Source organism: Gopherus flavomarginatus, chromosome 15, assembly GCF_025201925.1.
Source record: "Gopherus flavomarginatus isolate rGopFla2 chromosome 15, rGopFla2.mat.asm, whole genome shotgun sequence".
Lineage (NCBI taxonomy): Eukaryota > Metazoa > Chordata > Testudines > Testudinidae > Gopherus > Gopherus flavomarginatus.
In genome coordinates this window covers 3,941,284-3,955,817 of record NC_066631.1, presented here as the reverse complement: position 1 = coordinate 3,955,817, position 14,534 = coordinate 3,941,284, and the positions used below count along the sequence as shown (strand labels likewise).

The 14,534-nt window shown below is 52.0% G+C and overlaps 1 protein-coding gene across 2 annotated transcripts in view; it reads right to left on the bottom strand.

Moving 5' to 3' along the window:
- OSBP2 (oxysterol binding protein 2) overlaps nt 1-14,534 on the bottom strand; it is a 374,084-nt gene that overhangs the window by 86,473 nt on the left and 273,077 nt on the right. The gene's annotated exons all lie outside the window — the stretch shown is intronic.

The following is a 14,534-nucleotide window of genomic DNA, read 5'->3' as shown; positions in this document are numbered from 1 at the left end:
AGTGGGTGTGTGCTAATAAAATTAGCAAATCACACAAAGCTGGGAGGTATTGCCAATACAGAGCAGAACAAGAATATCATACAAGAAGATCTGGATGACCTTGTAAACTGGAGTAATAGACATGGGACGAAATTTAAGAGTGCAAAGTGCAAGGTCATGCATTTAGGGACTAACACCAAGAATTTTTGCTATAAGCCGGGGACTTATCAGTTGGAAGTGACAGTGGAGGAGAAAGAGCTGGGTGTACTGGTTAGTCACAGGATGACTGTGAGCCGTCAATTTGATGCAGCTCTGAAAAAGGCTAATGCAGTCCTAGGATCTATCAGGTCAGGTATTTCCAGTAGGACAGGGAAGTGTTAGTACCATTATACAAGGCAGTGGTGAGACCTCGTCTGGAATACTGGGTGCAATTCTGATCTCTCATATTTAAGAAAGATGAAATCAAACTGGAACAGGTGCAGAGAAGGGCTACTAGGATGATCCGAGGAATGGAAAACCGACCTTATGAGAGGAGACCCAAAGAGCTTAGCTTGTTCAGCCTAACCAAAAGAAGGCTGAGGGGAGATATGATTGCTCTCTACAAATATATCAGAGGGATAAATACCAGGGAGGGAGAGGAGCTATTTAAGTTAACCACCAACCTGACCCCAGCAACAAGTTTAGGCTTGAAATTAGATGAAGGTTTCTAACCATCAGAGGAGTGAAGTTCTTCCAAGGGGAGCAGTGGGGGCCGACTATGGGGAGCACGCATGGGAAAAAAGGCAGCCAAACTCCCAGTCCCGCCCCAGCTCACCTCACCTCCCCCTCCGTTTCCAGCTCCTCCCCTGAACACGCCGTGTACCTGCTTCTCCTCCCAGCGCTTGCTGCCACAAAACAGTTGTTTTGCGGCGTAACAAGCTGTGGGAGGGAGGGAGGAGTGGGAACGGGGCATGCTCGGGGGGGAGGCGGGGAAAAGGCGGGGCCAGGGCGGGGATTTGGGGAAGGAGTCCAATAGGGCAGGAAGGGGGTGTAAACTTTGGGGAAAGGGTTGGAATGGGGGCAGGGCAGGGATGGAGTCGGGGTGGGGTTGGGGGCAGGGGGGACAAGCATCCACTGGTGCCAGGAGACACTGGAGCCTATGGTGGGGGCAAACAATCTATCTGGCTTCAAGACTGAGCTTGATAAGTTTATGGAGGGGATGGTATGACAGGGCTGCCTAGAATGGCGTGTGGCCCATCGGGACTGCCTGTAGCAAAAATCCCCAATCGCTGGAGACAGGTTCTGAGTTACTACAGAGAATTCTCTCCCAGGTATCTTCCTGGTGGATCTTGCCCACATGCTCAGGGTCTAACTGATCACCATATTAGTGGTCGGGAAGGAATTTTCCCCCGGGTCAGATTGACTGAGACCCTGGTGGTTTTTCGCCTTCTCTGCAGCATGGGGCATGGGTCACGTGCAGGTTTAAACTAGTGTAAATGGTGGATTCTCTGTCACTTGAAGTCTTTAAACCATAATTTGAGGACTTCAGTGACTCAGCCAGAGCTCAGGGGTCTAGTACAGGAGTGGGTGGGGGAGGTTCTATGGCCTGCAATATGCAGGGGTCAGACTAGATGATCATGATGGTCCCTTCTGACTTCAGTAAGCGTATCTGATTAAGAATATACATTACAATTTTAAATCCAACCAGTGTCCCATAAGTGACTTGCCACAAGATGTCAGAAAACGTTAGTATTAGAGCTGAGTGGGTCTAGCATTTATTTAATTTTCTTTTGTTATATAAGAATTAGATACACTGCTCCTGTCCGATATGAGGAGGTTACTCACCCTGTGCAGTAACTTGTTCTTTGAGATGAGTGTCCCTGTGAGTGCTACACTTCAGGGCAAGGTGCATCCCAGTACCTTCAATCAGAGCAGCACCCCTATGGGCTGCGCACGTGCTGTGCCTGCCTCTCGAGCTGTCAGGGTTTGAATAGCACATCCGCAGCCCTGGGTCACTGGTAACTCACTCCCAGGGCGGGTCATTCAGCAGGAATTTTGGATGTGCACAGAACACAGACAGGATTGGTTCCCATATGGTTACAGAACTGCAGTAAAGTGGAACAATTTTCAGTTTGTGTGACTAGAGGATATCTGGATGCATATTATCAGACTGTCCTACATGAATGAGGAAAAGTTGAGATGCCTTTATTATTCTTTTGTTCCACTCTTTGTTTCTATGAGGAATTTGCCAATGCAATATCACTGTCTTCTTTTTAAACAAACAAAAAGGCAATGGCTGCTGAAAATAGCAATTCCAGTCCTAATAAGCATTTCTTGCTCAATTTTATCCTATTTTTTCTACAGCAAGTTACAGTGGATCAGGATATTTGATCTGGGAGAAATGAAGTAACAGCTGCCCAAACTGAGCTTGAGCACTCCTGAATTTTGAGGTGTTCAAATCTGGAAGGCAGGTGCTGTGTTTGTGCGGGGAAGGGAGGCTGTGGCTCCGTGGGGGAGCACAGCACCATGTATGCAGCAGCATGTCTGGCACTGCACGGAGCCAGACACACTGGTCTGAGTGGCATGGTAAGGGGGCCGGGGGGTTGGAGAGGGGGTAGCAGGTTCTGGGGGGGCAGTCAGGGGCAGGGAGAAGGGGGCATTAGATGGGTCAGGGGTTTGGGGGTACAGTCAGGGGACAGTCAGTGGTTGGATAGGTATGGGAGTCCCAGGGGTTTGTCAGGGGACAGGTAGGGGTGGGGTCCTGGGGGGAAGTTGTGGGGGGTCTCAGGAGGGGGCAGCTGGGGACAAGAAGAAGGGAGGCTTAGATAGGGGGTGGGGTCCCAAGCGGCAGTTAGCGGCAGGGGTCCCGGGTGGGGGCAATCTGGGGACAAGGACCAGCGGCGCTTAGATCGGGGTGAGGTCCTAGGGGGCAGTTAGAGGTAGGGGTTCCAGGAGGGGGTGATCTGGGGATGGGGGGGAGTTGGATGGGTTGGGGTTTCTGTGGGGGGCAGTCGGAGGGAGTGGATGGTGGCAGGGTGGGGCTACCCTCCCCCTGGAGTGTCCTGGCTTTTGAATGTTAAAATATAAAATAAAAATCAGTACTTGGTCCTGCTAGTGAAGGCAGGGGGCTGGACTCGATGACCTTTCGAGGTCCCTTCCAGTTCTAGGAGATAGGTATATCTCCAATTATTAAATTATTAAAATTATGGTCTCCCTACCATTCACAGTGCAACTGTCCACTCACAGCACACTGCCACATGAGGTTCCCCTCCTTCCTTTCCAGTTGGTAGTGGCCAAGGGAATGCTGGGAAATGTAGTTCTTTCCCTGCTCCAGGGCTGGCTCTAAAGGCAGGGAGCTAACCAAGGAACGACAGCTCCCAGAGCCCCCTGTTGGTTCTCAGCTCCCAGGCTAGATCCCTGCCACCCCTGCAAATGGGCTGCCCCAAGCAGGTCCTTGCTTTGCTGGTGCCTAGAGCTGCCCCTGGTAGGCAGGTGTTTGGATGCTAAGGATCGGAGTCTGGCACGTGAGTCCTTCATGGAGTGAAGGACCTCATTGGTTGTAGAGGTGAAGAGCTTGTCTCCATCGAAGGGGACATCTTCGACCATATTCTGTATCTCCTTTGGAAAGGAGGAAGAAGCAAACCATGACAATGACTGTGGCTGTAGATCTGGCCACTGCGTCCGCAGCATTGAGGGTGGCTTGAAGAGCTGTGTGGGAGATCAATTGGCTCTCGGACACCACTGCTTTAAACTGTTGTCGTTTATCCTCCGACACATGATCAATAAATTGCATTACCTTAGCAAACTATGAACACAAAAATTATGCTAAGAGCACCAAATAGTTTGCTATTCTAAATTGCAAAGAGGAAGAAGAATGCACTTTGCACTCGAAGGAGTCCAGTCTCTTGTTATCTTTGTCCGATGGAGTGGATCGGAAGTGCGGTATTTGTTTTTCTGATTGGCCGCATCAACCACTAGCGAATTAGGTGAGAGGTGTGTAAACAGAAACTCAGAACCTTTAGATGGGACAAAATATTTGCAGTCCAGTCTCTTGCTAGTGGGTGCTATTGTAGCTGGGGTCTGCTAAATAGTTTTATCAGGTTCCATAATGGCCCCATTAATTGGTAGGGCTATTTTGGAGGAGGTGGTAGGTTGCAGGACGTCGATAAGCTAGTGGTGTATTTCAGGTACCTCCTCCAGGGTCCTCTTGACCTCTTCTGCTAGTCTCTGAAACAACTCTTGAAAGTGAGTGAGCTCATCAGTAGTGGGAGGCGGTGGGGGTCCCATGGCGTCTTGTGGTGTTACACTGGTCTACAATTTTTGAGAAGTCGTCTGCTTCACAGATAAAATGTGATATTTATTATATATTTTGATGTGCTGAATTCAAATATGACAATTAAAACAACTGATTGGCTACTGTTTCTAAGATATTTAAGTTTTTACATTTTATGTCTATGTATATTGTGGAGATAGTAGAGTTTTAATCATAAATTGTAAATCTAGGTCTTTTCATGTGCTTATGGTTGCTTTACATTATAATATTTCACCTGTCCTGTTTATGTAACACTTTAAAAATCAGCAAAAGGGTTATATAAATAAAATTTATTATGAAACAAAAGGCAAAAAACTATTATGTACATAGTTTAGTCCTATTCAGTGTCTAATCGGCGCTTCTTGGCTTGTCTCTTGTATTCATTAAATGGAGTATCTCTTGTCACTGTCCAGCAATAGTCTGCAAGCATTGATGGGCTCCATTTGCCCTGATAGCCTGCCAGGAGATTCCACTGCTGTACTCTGGAGCCCAACAGCTCTGCCTTACTCTTGGGTAGTTCCAAATCCCTGACAAGGTCATTCAGTTCACCTTGTGTTATGAGGTGTGGTTCAGAGGAGGAGGATGGGAGAAAATGTGGGTCCTGTGACATTGATGGTTCAGGACCAGAAGTTTCATCCTCTTCCTCTTCCTCGTCTGACTCAAGTGAGAATGATTCTGGTGCATCAGGAACTGGCAGTCCTTCTCCGTGGGGTACTGGGCGTATAGCTGATGCAATGTTTGGATAATGCACAGTCCACTTTTTCTTCTTTGACACACCTTTCCCAACTGGAGGCACCATGCAGAAGTAACAATTGCTGGTATGATCTGTTGGCTCTCTCCAAATCATTGGCATTGCAAAAGGCATAGATTTCCTTTTCCTGTTCAACCACTGGTGAAGATTTGTTGCATAAGTGTTGCAGCATATGTGTGGGGCCCACCTCTTGTCCTGATCTCCAATTTTGCAGCCAAAATAAAGGTGATAGGCTTTCTTAACCATAGTGGTTATACTGCACTTTTGTGACGCAAAAGTCACTTCACCACAAACATAGCAGAAGTTATCTGCACTGTTCACACAGGTACGAGGCATCTCTGCTCACTTTGGCTAAACAGAAATGTGTCCCTTTGCAAAATCAAACACTGACAAATAAGAGAGCACGACACTGTATGATTTCTAGAGCTGATATAGGGCAATTTGTTCAGCAGAGTGATGTAAGCTTTGTTATGATTGCATCATCCATGACTTCTAGGAATAACATGATGCAATTCATATCATGTATGACGCAATACCACCTTCAGATTGCATCATTCATTGTTTTGCCTAAAAAGCAGGTACTGTCCAAACCCAGTCATAGATTTATTCATAGATCTAGTCAAAGATGTATTTTAGTCATTTCTGGTTTAAATTGAGGTCCCTTCCCTTTATAACTCACTTGTCCTCTGCCATTCCCAAGTCAAGGGTCGTATATACTGACCCAATAGCATATGTTGAAAACTAGAGCCAATCAACAATTTTAAGCATCATTTTCGTTCTCAGTGACCCAGAATTAGTAAAGTTGGACTACATTTATTTCAGAAGCATTTTGGCTGTAGAGCAGTGTTATCGCTGTAGCGGAGGTGTGCAGGGCAGTGTCCTCTGTATGGGTGGTGGCCACTTCAGGTCTTGTCTTAGTTTCAGTGTAAGCCAGCAGTGGGGAGAGTCTGACAGCTTTCCTCTGGGCAGACCGCGGAACACCTGAGAGTGGTGTGTTGTAGGTCCATGGACCCCAGTGTGGCCATTGCCCCGCAGGGGCGGGGAGGGGGCATATGTGGTCCCATCCAGGGATTTCCATACCAGTGTGGGTAGCCTTGATGAGATGGAGATTGTGCTGTAATGCGTCTCCCAGTTGTAGGTCACTGAATTTAGGGAGAGTATTGAGAGGAAAACATCTGGTCATCATATTCCTCTTCCTCCTCCTCCTCCTCCCACACTTCATTGCAGGGGCTTGAAGTGGTAGAGGAGTACTGAAGGTAGGGTGCTAAAGGTCTTGGTGATAGACTTGTGCCAAGAAGAGGAGACTCAGGAGCATGGGACACCCTTAATTCCTCTGGCGGTAAAACCTGCGGTGGACCTGACTGACCAGAAGTTGGTGCCGCTGTAGCTGGTCGAGGCAGAGTCTGCTGGGGCATCTGCTGATGCACCAAAGGGTGCCCCAGGGGTGCAAGCTGGCTCTGCAGAGTAGGTGCCCCTGCAAGGGAGGCTGGAGACCTCGGGAGGCTCGATGCTGAGAGCGGCAGCTGCGAAAGCAGCGCCACATGATCAAAGGACAGTGCTGCAGTGTCGCTGCTTGCATTCTCAGCACCGTAGCAGCTCTCAGGTCCGCACTTTCAATTTGGTACAGTGGATACTTTTTTGGGGTTAATGAGACTCCCTCAAACAGCATACACACCGTGAATGCCCGTCCAAGATGGGGATGGCATCATTCCAGGAGGCGCATCTCTTGAAGCCTGGGGAGCCAGGCATGTCTGTAACCGCGGATATTTTTGTTTGTTGGATTTTAAGAAATAAATGTAACAGTTAATGTAACTTATCTAAACAGTAACTCTAATGACTAAAAGCTATCTAACTAACTGAGAAACAAAGTAACTAGCCAATCTCAAGAGCACTGCTGAACTCCCTCGCTAGCCGGGGACGGTAGAGAAGGAACTGCAGAGCCTGGGCTGTGCACGCGTTATTCAAACACTGGCAGCCCAAGAGGTAGGCACAGCGCGTGCGCAGCCCTTAGGGGTACTGCTGTAGAAAACTCCGATCGAAGGCGCTGAAGTGGAGCACCCACAGGGACATCTCTCTCGAAGAATTCTAAGTTATTATCTGAAAAAAAAATAGAGTTTTCAGTTGTCCAAGTAGCCCCTGGAATAACGGTTAAAGTCCCTCTCCCCCATCCCCCCGGAAAATCCGCAGTGGTGCCCCTGTGAGATGGCAAAGAAATCCCTCCCCCCCATGTGCAGCCCAGTTGGCTTGACTGGAGCCCCTCCACCCCCCAAATACAGAAGTCAAACTACGCCAATGGAATAAGGCCATCCAGAGAGAAAGGAGAGGACTGACGCTAGCCCCTGGTGGGGCCATTGGGGGAGAGATGAGGCTGAGGAGAGGATGTGGGAGAGCGAGAGATCCGCAGCAGACAGAACAGAAAGGACAAGGAAGGAGAAATGTTCCTTTGGTGTTGCTGAGAAGGGGTCATTAGCAGGCGGGGTGGCTGTGGGGAGCAGACAGCCAGTGGGGAGGGCGAGTGAGGGAGACACAAGAGGAGAGGAGTCTAGGTAGCAGAGGCCTGGGACAACAGCTACCGAGGCAGGTAGAATGCAGGGAGGGGGTGTCATGAGTGCCCACATGGGCAGAAAGAGGAGCCAAGGCTCGGGGCCAGGGTAGGAGGGAGAGCTGGAGACGTGGGAGGGTGAGACCGTGGGGGTAGGGCATGGAGCAGGAGGAAAGATCATCCATTTTGTCTGGTAAGATCCTGGGCAGAGCCAGGCCAGGGAAGAGAGGACAAGGAGAGAAGTGAAGGCTCAGGAGACTGGCTGAGACCTCACCATGAAAGCTGTGATGTCATAAACCCAGGGTAACAAATGGTTTATCTGCAGGATCAGGCTGGGGGACCAGCCAGGTTGGGAGGAAAAGATGCTCTGAGATGCTGACAGCCCTGAGAAGAGCAAAGGGGGCAGTGAGGACGCCATTCCCAAGGCAGATGGTTCGCTCTTCGGGCCAGCCCAGAGCCATGACTACTAGATGCTGCCATGATGCAAATAAGCCAAACACCAACAGGAAATCGGCTCCTGTGATCAAACCACCAGTGAACTCTGCTGCCACTTGCCACGTTGCAGTAAGTGCTGAGGGCCGGGGGCCTAACGTTCACCTGAGCCAGACACAAGTGGGTGAGCAGAGAATATGGGGGGGGGGGGGATGGGGCTTTGCTGTCTGGGAGCAGACAGGGGCTGTGGCTGTAGGGACACATGCTGTTATCACCTGTGTACAACTGGGGCACTGACGCAGGGCAGCTCCGGCTCAGCTACCTGGGCACAGCTGTTGTAAAGGGGCAGCCAGACCCGGCCAGGCAGAATGGCTGCGGGCTCAGCAGCATGTGGCAAACTAGACTTCAGTGGCTGGGGGAGCAAGTCTCAGGGAGCAGCCGTGTTAGTCTGGATCCACTGGAGGAGCAAGACTCGTTTACCTGCACATTAAATGTGTCCGTGCTCACGGCTCCTGGCTCATGGAGGCTCTGCACTGTGTGTACCTCAGGCCATTTCAGGCTGGTCAGCACTGCAACAAGGCACAGGGTCATTGTCAGGTGCCTCCTCTGTGCTTGGACATGGTAAGATTCCCCAGGGAGGCCTGTGGGACATGAAGCTGCTGCTCTGATCAGAAGCAGCACGTGCCTGCAGCTGGCTGGAAGGCTGGATTCAACTCTTGCTGGCAGGCCACAACCTCTTGAGGCTGTAGGGGATTGCAGCTGAGGATGCCTGCTAGCACTGAGACCCCACAGAGATCCTGACAGAGCAGGGACCCTCCAGGCACCATCCTTGTGCCCTGGCACAGCACTGGTCAAGAGTCAACCCTCTGGGGATTTTAATTCTCTCTGGTAACTATAACTTGAGATGGATCCCTCTTGCTCACTCTCCCTTTCCCCTCTCCGCTGTCTGCCCCCTGGCTCTATCTTCCAGCCTTCCCCTCCCCTCTCTCCAAGCAGCCCAGAGGGCTGGCTCTTTCTCTGTGGATCTGCTGACAACTGGAGATAATGTTTCTGGGGCTGGGCTGGCGGCTGGAAGCAGATGAGATGCTTTCAGACCCTGGCTAATAATGGCAGCTCTGTAAAGCCTGTCTGGAGCACAGCACTAGAAAGACTCGCAGACACAAAAGCTTCGGAGCACAGCACGAGGGGCTGTTTGAAGTGGGTCAGATCTCACTGGGTCTAACAGGCTCTGTGATGCTGGCAGGAAGCAGGGCACAGTGGGCAAGGTGCCTGCACATGACAGACAGCCTCGTTCCTGCCATAAATAAAATAAACTCTCCACCCGATCTGCTTGCAGGGCTTTCACAGTACTTGGTACGAGTGTTAGACCCCCCTGGGGAGGGGTTTAAAGAGATGTCCCTGTACAAGTTACACAGACATTAGCTCGTGTTCATGGAGCGCTGTGGCTACCTGTCACGTGGGATTGGTATTAATATCACTACAGTTTCCAGCCAAAGGAGGAAAAAATACATGGAGTCAAATATCTTACCCCAGCCTCTAGCCAGCAAGAGCATTGATTTAGCTGGACATTGATCACTGATCTCCAAGCAATGAGACACAGTCCTGGAGTCAGCCTGTTAATGTATTCCCTTGTGCCCCATTTCCCCTTGACCTGCACACATCCAGCTGAAGAAGCTAAAAGCCATTATACTCCTTCTGGCAAATGCTACAAGAAGCTGCTCCATGTTGCTGTGGGTCAGCCTTGAGGCCAGAAGTCTCGCTGGTCGTGCTGCTGCACAGGCCAGCTGGGCTCCACAGCTAACTAAAGAACTTTACTCCTTGATGGAGCCTCTTGGCCAATCCCCTCTCCACCTAGCGAGGGGGATTAGGAATGCTGGCAAGCAATGGCTGGACACCTGACAGCCTTGGCACTGTCAGACGGGACAGCGAGGTGATGTGAGACTTTTCAGCTGGCCTCAGCCCTGAACGGCAGCATGTGTTTGGCAATCCAGGGACAGAACAGCAATGGAATTAAAGGACTGCACAAAAAAATCATTTCTATTCACAAAACCTTTATTCTCCTGATAGAATTGATTTGCCAAAGTTCCTCCAAATTTCACCTCCCAAAGCCCTTTGAAAAGCAGCCACCTGAGGAAACCTGACACTTGGCGGGGAATTGAGATGGTCTGTTCTGAAAGAACATGGCACTGATGAAAAGCAAGCAGTGACACGCAAAGGGACAGGAGGCTTCTGGGATGAGCCTGAATTTCAAGTCTGGATTCTCAAAGAGCTTCTGCCTCTGCAAGACAGGGGAGAGCTCAGCTGTGTGAGGATTCTGCACTCCTCTCATCTCTCAAATGGAAACATGCTGCTCTATGCAGACACATCTCTAGTCCCAGGCAGCGAGGGCCAACTCTTTATTGATCCTCTGCCATTCGATTCCCTCCGGGTAGGAGCGTAGAATTACTCTCACTTTCCAGCAAGTCAGCACTGACCTTGGGTGAGTCCAGCATACTCAGCCTTCCTCCTTTAACACAGGTATATAGCAGCAGAAAGAAAAACTGGAGGGCCAAAATCTGCCCCCCAATACACCTGCACAACTCCCAGTGAGGTTCATGGGCCTGGAGCCAGCACATCCTGGGGAAGAGTTTGGCTCAGAGAGAGGCAGAGGGAGAGACAGATGTGACCAGTTCCTTCAAGCTAGATTTTGGTTACATCTGTTTCCTTGGATTCAATTTAAATGCCCCAGTTTCAAGTCCAGCAAATGGGAGGTGCTTTATGTAGATGCAGAGGGCTCCTCAATGATCATGTTACAAAAGTCCCCCATAGCCTGCCTCTCTCCTCCTAGCTGCAGCCACTGGCCAGCTGCACTTTTCCTGCCTATAAAGGAAGGGAGTGGTCCAAGCAGAACCAATTGCCACTGGGCTTGATACATAAGACAGAAGGGCAGAGACAGACCAAGAGATTCTGGTGGAGGATCCTGGGCCTCTTGGAGAACATGAACCAGGGATTCTCATGGTTTCTAGATGAGGCTGACAAACCTTTCAGAGGGCAAATGCTCCAGCCTACAGCACGTGTCCATGTGCCCCAGACTCTGGATTTCGGGAGCTCACAGCCCCTGATTTGCACAGTGCCCTGGAAGGACAGGGTTCTGAGCCAGCCCAAAGGAGTTTGAGTGTTTACGGCAGCACTGTGGCATACTAACTAGCACAGGACATGTGCTATCCCGAGGGTCTGACTAGATGATCACAATGGTCCCTTCTGGCCTTGGAATCTATGAACCTATGTAAAATAACCCCTCCCTTTGTAGTGGGGGCAAAAGACATATCTGGCGTCAAGACCAAGCTTGATAAGTTTATGGAGGGGATGGTATGATGGGATAGCATAATTTTGGCAATTCATTTGGCAATTGATCTTTGATTATCAGCAGGTAAGTATGCCCAATGGTCTGTGATGGGATGTTAGATGGGTTGGGATCTGAGTTACTACAGAGAATTCTTTCCTGGGTGCTGGCTGGTGAGTCTTGCCCACATGCTCAGGATTTAGCTGATCACCATATCTGGGGTCGGGAAGGAATTTTCCTCCAGGGCAGATTGGCAGAGGCCCTGGAGGTTTTTTGCCTTCCTATGCAGTGTGGGGCATGGGTCACTTGCTGGAGGATTCTCTGCAACTTGAGGTCTTCAAACCACAATTTGAAGACTTCAATAACTCAGACATAGGTTAGGGGTTTGTTACAGGAGTGGATGGGTGAGATTCTGTGGCCTGCATTGTGCAGGAGGTCAGACTAGATTATCTTAATTGTCCCTTCTGACCTTAAAGTCTATGAGATAAGGCACAGTAGCACTGGCTAGTTCCTGGAGAACAAGGGGTTAACATGGGGGCTCCAGAACCAGGGGGGAGGGGGGCAATGGCATCCCACTTTTAAAAAGGGCCATGGTAAGGTTCCAGGAATGCTGGAACCTCAACAGAAATGGGGAACCATGAGGCCCATCCCTCTCCATGGCCCTGCCCCCTGCTCCTCCTCTTCCCTCTCAGGCCCCACTCCCAGCCAGGCTGGAAGCCATAGCCAGGCCGTGATAAGAGCTGCCCATTGTGGGGAGCTCCAGACCCTCCACCTGCCCAGGGCAGAGCATCTCAGGGGGAGGGGACATGGGTTGGGGCTGCTCTTGGGCCCCCTGGCCTCCCTGCCCAGGGCAGGTGGAGGGTCTGGAGCTCCCCACAGTGGGCAGCTCTTATCACGCCTGGCTATGGCTTCCAGCCTGGCTGGGAGTGGGGCCTGAGAGGGAAGAGGAGGAGCAGGGGGCAGAGCCATGGAGAGGGATGGGGCCTCATGGTTCCCCATTTCTGTTGAGGTTCCAGCTGTGATGCAGTAGGGACTGTCTGTGTGGGGAGTGGGAGAGCAGGGGAGGACTTTAGGAGATGGACGATGCCAGAGCCTGTAACCTGAGCTAGGTAAGGGAGGGGAAAGGTCAACACCTTTGCCCGGGAAGGGGACAATGGAAGGAAGTGGCAGGAGGGAAGCAGTTTGAGTTTGGGCTTGGGGCTGTGTGGGCGGAATTCAGGGTATCCTAGCTAGGATCCAAGCACCCTGAAAGCCCAGAAGGACTCGGTGGAGGGGTCCTGACTGTGCCTGCAAGCTCTGCTGTAACCTGTGTTCCTGTTGTCCAATAAACCTTCTGTTTTACTGGCTGGCTGAGAGTCACTGTGGGTCCCAGGAAGAGGGGTGCAGGGCCGGACTCCCCCACACTCCGTGACAACTGGTGGCAGCGGCGGGAGATACTGCACCCCGTGGACGGCGCTTCCTGCAGTAAGTGACTGGGGAGCAGTAAAACGAAGGGGTGGTTAACCCCTGGGAGTGTGTGCCCAGTGAGAAGGACTTTGCAGTAACAGGGTCCCCCGGGGGATCGCAGCGAGCGGTCCCAGGGGCGGAGGAGTCTGCAGCTCGACCCTGGCAGAGAGGTGGTGACCTCAAGAAGGGCTGGTGCACTAGGGGTCCCCCTGGAAACCGTGGGGAGCGGCGAGCACCCCGGCCTGTGAGTGGTCAGCAGGAAGATGTATGCCAAGCGGCGCAAGTGCGACCTGCTAGAGCTGTGCAAGCAGAGGGGGCTGCACCCAGGGAGACGCACCAAGGACCAGCTGATTGCCCAGCTGGAGCAGGGAGACCGCATGAATGAACGGAGCCCTGTCTCTGAGGGAAGCACCCGGGCAGATGCAGCGCAGTCACCAGTGTCTGTCCCCGCTGGGAGTGGTCAGCCGGCGGACGAGGGCTTCCCGAGACCCCCCCTTCCTAGGCGTAGAGGAAGGGCGGGGAGGAGCCCAGTGTATACCGAGGGCACCGTGACACCCCCGGCCAGCAGGGGATCCTCCCGGCGACACTCGGCATCCGTGGAGCGGATGCGGCTGGAATATGAAAGGGAGCTGAGACGGGAGGAGCTCGAGTTAAAGAGGCGAGAGCTGGAGGAGAAGGCGAAACAGCGTGAACATGAGGAGAACCAGCGCCAGCGTGAGTGGGAGGAGAAGGAGAAACAGCGTAAACATGAGCTGGACCTGGCCCGGCTGAGGAGCAGTGAGGCTCTGGCTGCGGTGAGTGAGGGGGGACCCAAGCCTACAAAGAGCTTTGATAAGCACTTGCTGCCCCGGCGTAAGGAGGGGGAGGACATAGATACCTTCCTGACGGCCTTTGAGAATGCCTGCGAGCTGCACAGGGTTGACCCTGCAGACAGGATCGCAGTTCTCACCCCCTTACTGGACTCCACAGCCGTGGAGGTGTACAGCCGACTGAAAGGGGCGGAGGCAGGGGACTACGAACTGTTCAAACAGGCCCTGCTCCGCGAGTTTGGGCTGACTCCTGAGATGTACCGGAAAAAGTTCCGGAGCCAGCGTAAAACCCGTGAGGTCACATACCTACAACTGGTCAACCGGGCGCAGAGGTATGCCCGCAAGTGGACAGCTGGGGCCCAAACTAAAGAGGACCTGCTTGACCTATTCAAACTGGAGCACCTGTACGAGCAGTGCCCGTCTGACCTGAGGCTGTGGTTGATGAACCAGAAGCCGGAGAACCCGCAGCATGCAGGCCAGCTGGCCGACCAATTTGTGGACAGTCGGGCAGGGGATGGCAGGGAGGAGTCTCGAAGGAGCAGGCCTGCCTCAACGCAGAGAGAGAGTCAACATGGGACCTCCCAAAGGGGGCCTATGGAGAACCCCCCCAAAAGGGGAACATCCAGCGGCAGGTCCCTCCGACCCACTCAAGGGGACCCACGAGATATGGGCTGCTATCGCTGTGGCCAACGAGGTCACATACGGGCCCAGTGCCCCAAGCTCAGGGACAGACCAAGCAGACCCAACCCGCAGAGGGTGGACTGGGTAAAAACCCAATCGGAGGAGGGGCTACATTCCCAGGAAAGGGGGGTTGGCAACATACCACCTATGGATGCTCCCGGTTCCGGGTTTTTGGTTTACCGGGTGGGCGCGGGGCTGCCCCTCCGGAAAGAGTGCATTGTTTCCCTGGAAGTGGATGGGAGGAAGGTCACTGGGTACTGGGACACGGGCGCAGAGGTGAC